At 48.0% G+C, this 6,000-nt stretch overlaps 1 protein-coding gene across 3 annotated transcripts in view; it reads right to left on the reverse strand.

The window, feature by feature from the left end:
• Window positions 1-5,156, reverse strand: part of CTNNA2 (catenin alpha 2) — a 944,650-nt gene extending 939,494 nt beyond the window's left edge. For 2 of the 3 annotated variants that reach the window (XM_064481973.1, XM_064481977.1), the window contains exon 1: window positions 4,997-5,156. The gene's annotated coding sequence lies outside the window, so the exon portion shown is untranslated. The remainder of the gene's footprint in view (window positions 1-4,996) is intronic. The other variant, XM_064481975.1, reaches the window with a different exon arrangement.
• Between the last annotated feature and the right edge of the window lie 844 nt (window positions 5,157-6,000).

Raw genomic sequence — 6,000 nt, forward strand, 5'->3', positions numbered from 1 at the left:
TCAGCTCAGAGGGGAGGGTATATCTCAGGAGTTGAGTGCAGGCTTAGCATGCACGAGGTCCTGGGTTCAATCCCCAGTACCTCCATTAAAAATAAATAAATAAATAAACCTAATTACCTCCCCCCAAACATATATACATACATACATAGAATATTTTAAAAACTGTTTCAACTCTATAGATGAAACAAAATTAATTAATTTTCTCTCATCCTTACTCTACCTCTCCCTTAGGTCATCACCTTAACTTATAGAAAATACAATTGCTTATTTTTCACTCCTGTTAATGCACATTGTCTTCACATCCGAAAAATATTAGTCTAAGAATTGTATACACAGATACAGCCTTTAAATAAGAAGGAATAAAAGCCCTATAAAACGAAGCTTTGTAAGTTCAGACTATCACTGTGTTTTTTATAAAGCATTACAAGTAATAATCTCAAACAGATTGCAGAATGCAGATCTGTGGTGAGTTAGAATTCATCTCCAAGGTAAAAATTCACTTATGAGGAAAAGTAAAATGTCTAAAAGTAGTCTGTCAAAGATCACTGATGCTTTCATATGAAACTGACTAGAAGTGAGACATTTGAAAATGTTTTATTTAGATATGCTGCATCTTTAAAAACATCAGAAATTGAGAAAACTCTCAAAACAGAAAATAAAAATGCTACAGTCTATTGTCTGTTAAACTTCTAGCTTCTGGAAAAACACCCATTGTTCACAATTATACATCTTAAGATAATATTCAAGAGACCAACTTTGTGTAGCATTAGAACTACAATATAATTATAAGAGGATTTTTATTATTTTGGAGGAAGGAATGAAATTGTGTGTATCTATAAAAAATGGATTAAACGTGAGCACCACAGACACTCACTCTTGTAACTTGCAGGTTGGTTTTTCTGGAAATCCTTTTTTGATAAAAATAACCCAATTCAAATATAATTTATGCTGCTGGATAAATATTTGATGGATATACATTTCAAAATAGATAACGAACACCAACCATAAATAAAGGCACATCAACAGACGTAGCCAGTGAGCAACTATCACCCCACGCTGAGCAGACATTTAACTTGCTCAGCGCACAATCCTAGACAGATTCTCTGTTGTCACCATGTTCTAGCCTCCTGGTAACACCTGGAAGAGTATAACACGCTTGGAATCATTAATAATCTTGAACACCAACCAAAAAAAAAAAAAAAAAAGGGAGAGAGAGAGAGAGACTGCGGGAACAAGGCAAAGTCAACAATGAAGCAAAAATAAAGTTCCTGGAAATACAATTGTCCTAACGATGACTGGATTTCTATATAACAAAACAAAATCATCCTGGTTACTATTCTCCAAGATACGGTCCTGGAATACTCATGGGTTCAAGCAAAACAAGAGAAGGTCATGACAATCATAATATTAAACATTTATTGTTTAGAAAGGTCAAGTTTCTCTTTGTCTTGAAGTTTGAAGAAAAGGTAGAAAGAATGCTCTGGGTCCTCACGGTGACACAGGCTCTGAATTCCGTGTCTTGATGTGGGGCTTTGGGTGAGACAAAGAGCTCAAACAAGGTCCCCGAGGTGGCTGCACACTCCATGATGAAGTGGATCCTCCAAGACAGGTGGTCTCGTCCCAAGTGACAGTGTAATTATTCCAACTGTACATGTTTCATGCCTTTAACACCCCCCCCCCAGGATTCCAGTGATTCGTCTTCCCAGACACGTGGTGCTTCTTCCCTTTCGGCGACAGTTCCAGCCGTGGAACCCACACCCCGTGCGGTCCCTCCCAGGAGGCCGTGTCTGAGCCCTGGTGCTGCTCCTGAGGACAGTCTTCCTCTGGATACGTACACATCTGCCTCTTCAGCATCCCCCTAACCACTTAGCTCGCTTTTCATGTCTTTCCATTAAATACCATATACAGTCTTGGGCTGTTTCTAAGCCATTTCTCCTAATCATAATAATGCTTGATACATCCTTTGCTTACTCCAATTACCGTGCTGAACGCATTTAACCCTTGAAGCAATCCCACGCATCGGGGTCTACCGTAATTCCCACTTTGTAGATGAGTTCAAAGACTCACATACTACACAAGGGCAGAACATTCTACACCTTAAGGAGGGCAGGTACCTGAATCTAAACCTCTCTTCAAAGGTCTTGTTCTTTGCCACTGTGGAATACGACCTCACACAAATGCCTGTTCTCCTCCACTAGGCTGTCAGCGAAGGTCAAAGAGAGAGTCTTGTACTTCCTTTGGCTACTTCATACACTTAGCTTCAGGTTGAGCAGTTTTAAGAGCTCTGAGAAAGGCACAGAGAATGTCCCCAAATATTTCCTTCAGGGTCTGTAAGATGTTCTATTGGGTCTTTATCTGTACCACACATTCTTTAAGGTCCAGTCAACTAAAGGCAGAAGCCTCTAGAACTTAAATTCTTCAGAGGAAGTCGGTCTTAATCGGTGAACTGGATAATGATCAGAGTAGCAGGCTGTGTTTTCAAGACACTGGTTCTTCTTCTGTTTCATATTTTACTCAAGTCTCTCCCAAGATCTTGCTGTAAACAAATGCTATTTTCCTTTCTCTTCTTTAATAACCTCATAAATTTTGTTTTCACTAAGTGGATGAATGTTTACAAAGAAGGCAAATGAAAAGTATCTTACTTTTCATAGTAAGCACAGTATTAAAAACAGAGGCATACACCCACATGGCTCTGTGTAGCAAACTGCAGTCAAAGAGGAGCAGGGCTGACTGTGGGGCTGCCTCCTCCCCACACGCACAACCATGATGCGCCACCAGGAAAAAGCAGTAGAGATGTTGGGGAAGAGTCATGTGAAAGGAAGTGAGTATAAACCTATCCTATTATATTCACATACAATCACTACCAACGTCTTTCACTGGCTTCATGGCGTTCCAGGTAAATGACCACCACCACCACCACCACGAAAAAGCACTCCCCCCGACAACTGTTAAGCCATGTAACCACCCACACACGGCACGGTTGACTGTAATTCTGCATCCGGATGTTGGTAACCCTGATAATTCAACCAAGCCTCTGCCACATGGCTTAAGCGTCAGCCAGGCCATTAATGGAATTGCATCCCTACCAAGGGCAGTTGGGGCAGGGGGTGGATCCATCATGCTTAACACCACACACTTCCCCACAACTGATTCAGATGATTAACTGTGTCAGCTCTTCATCAAATCAGCACTCAATCACTTTGGAAGGTAATTCTCTTCATCTCAACTCCTGCTTTACATTCCCATAAAACGCAAACGTGCATATTGCTCTGCTGGCATATAATAATTTAAATGAAGAGAAAAAAAAATCAATAATTTGCCCCACAGCATAGTTTTTTTTTACTGGCAGCTTCACTGAATCTGCCATTAATTTCTGTCCCTCCCCACACACTCATCAAACATAAAACACAGCTATTCTACAAATATGAAGGGTTTTTCTCATTTTTTGTTTTTTTTTAAAGGATCCTATAGATAGAACAAAATACAGGCTTCTAAATACTCCGTGTCTGAGTAATACCATTTCTCAGATCTTTCAGAAATGACGAACACACTAAACACTCTGAGGCATGGCTGTCCCGCCGTGGACGGATAAAGTTTTCAGCAGCAAGGCTTGCAAAAAAGGAACACTGTCAAACTATCATTTACATATAATAGAAGGGGCTAGAGGGCAAGCGAAAGAGAGCAAAGCGAACTACATCCTTTGGTGAAAATAAGTGGGGCAAACCCAACAGGAACTTGAAATTGTTAATAATGGTCGCAGGGCTCATTCAGCTTCTCCACTGGTGCAAACCACAGAGTCACACCGTGTGCTTCTCTTCAGACAGCTTCCCGATTTCCGTCAGGTGGAAGAGAAGGGGTAAGGGTATCCGTTGACAGCTACCATGCAGCGAATGCTACCAAAATGGGCTATTTATAAGCCTGCGGAGTATCACCTCATCACTCCAGACTGTCTACTGTCCTCCTCTAGAAGTTAACTCACGATGAACAAAGGTGCGTCCCCTCCACCCTTCTGCTCTCTGTTTTCCCAAGTCAGTCCACCCTAGTGTTTTGTATGCTGACCAAAACATTCCATAAATAATGCCGTGGTGCACACACATTAAAGTTTGGGGAGTTTCCGCCTCCGAAGTAGGCAGTGACAGGACTAAGGACACAAAGGTTCAACCCCAAGCCAAACGTGAGGCGGGTGGTTTGAAAATATCAACCCAAAGAGGCCTAGGGGGAAAGGACACAAGCGTCCACTGCCACCGCCCTCCGTCCCCTCCCCTCTTCCTCTCTTGTTCTCTTCCTCTCTTTTTTCCTGGTGGCTTCTCACAGAGACAATCAAAGCAGGGAAAGCTGGGTTTTAAATTCGTGAGACAGACACTGGGAATATGTAATTCCCGGAAGGAAAAAAGGAAACTGCTACAGAGGGGCATGGGGCGGGGGCGGGGGCGGTCTGGCAACATGTCTAAGTAACAACCCTCCCCGCCCCCACCCTAATACAGCACCAACCCATAGATTCTTCCTCGACCCTCTTCTCCTTCCAGTTCCCAGTACTCTGTCCAACTTGACCCTTAATCCAAATAACACGGAGATCCACAGGGCATCCACTGTACAAGAGTGTGTCTCTCAGTATTCGTGCCCAATTTGGAGGGGGAAGCCCCTGAATCCGGACAATTGTACCAGGCAAGGGATCTCCCACCGGGGAAAGGGTGAAGAAAGGGGGGAAAAGAGAGATGGAGACCAGAGGAAAGGGAGCCAGAGCTGCTGCGCTCTCAGGCAAGGGGATGCAAGGAAGACAGGGAAGAAAGGGTGGGAAGGAAGTGGGGCTGGGAGAGAGGAAGAAAGGGATGAAAGAAAGGCTGCAAGGGAGAAAGGAGGGGAGAGGAGAGAGGGATGTTGGGAAGGATGAGGGCGGGAGGGCTGGGGAGCGGAGAGGGAGGGGAGGACGGCGAGGATGGGAGGGAGGGAGGGAGGCAGGCAGGCAGGGATGGAGGATGCTCTGCCCGGGACTCACCTCTGTGGGTCGGTGGGAGTTTCTCGTTCTCCTCCTCTCTCTCGCCCGTTCCCCGCAGCTGGAGGGGCAGCCACAGAAGCGACTGGCGAGGCGGCGGCGGGGACGAGGGCAGCAGCTGCTGCAGCCGCCTCTGGCCGAGGTGCGGCGTCGCCTGCTCCGCCCGCCGGCCCGGGTCTCCGCCTCACTCAGGGCTGGGAGCCAGCCGCTCCCCCCTCCCCCCGCCCGCCCCGCGTCCTGCCCAAGCGCGAGCGGCAGCGGCCCGGATCGCCGCTAGGGGAAGCAGCCAGTGCGCAGGCGCGGCCGCCGGCTCGCTCGCGCGCCCCCGCGGCCCCTGCGGCTCCGCGGGGCTGGGGGAGGCCCGGGGTGGGGGCGGGCGGGGGCGCACGCGGCCTGGGGAGCTCGGAGCCGGCGGGGCGGGGCAGGGCTGGGGAGGCGAGGCCGGCCGCGCCGCAGGTGGGGGGAGGGGCCGGCGGCGGAGGGGCCCGGCCGGAGGGCGCAGGTGCCGTGTCCATGACAACCGCGTTGCCCTGCGGGCGGGCCCGCGGTGAGCCACCCGAGGACCGGACACCCAGAGCGGGAGCGGTCCTGGGCGGGAAGGGGACGTGGGCTGCAGAGCAGGAAGAAAGGGTGAGCCCAAGAGGGCGCGTGGCAGGAGGAGGGCAGGGCCCTGGCGCAGCCGAGGTGGTGACTGACGGAGGAGGGAGGTTTGTTGGGACCTGGGGCGCCGAGAGGAGGGGGGTTGGACTTTAAAAGGACCTAGAAGGGTATGGAAGTGTTAAAACAAATGAAACATTTGCTCGTTTCGCAAGCCTTTACTGAGTGCTGTCTCTGTAGGGGGCATTGTGGTTTATATCAAGGAATATAGCTGAGCCCCTAATTTGTACCAGGTACTCCACTCGGGCATTTTGAGATATCCGAAATGTTTAGTATACGGCGTTTGTCCTCGCGGGGGTTATATGTCAGTTACGGAACTTACACCGGGATTTCAGGGAGCGAATCCTCTG

The sequence above is a fragment of the Camelus dromedarius genome, chromosome 33 (genome assembly GCF_036321535.1).
Source record: "Camelus dromedarius isolate mCamDro1 chromosome 33, mCamDro1.pat, whole genome shotgun sequence".
NCBI classification, from domain to species: Eukaryota; Metazoa; Chordata; class Mammalia; order Artiodactyla; family Camelidae; genus Camelus; species Camelus dromedarius.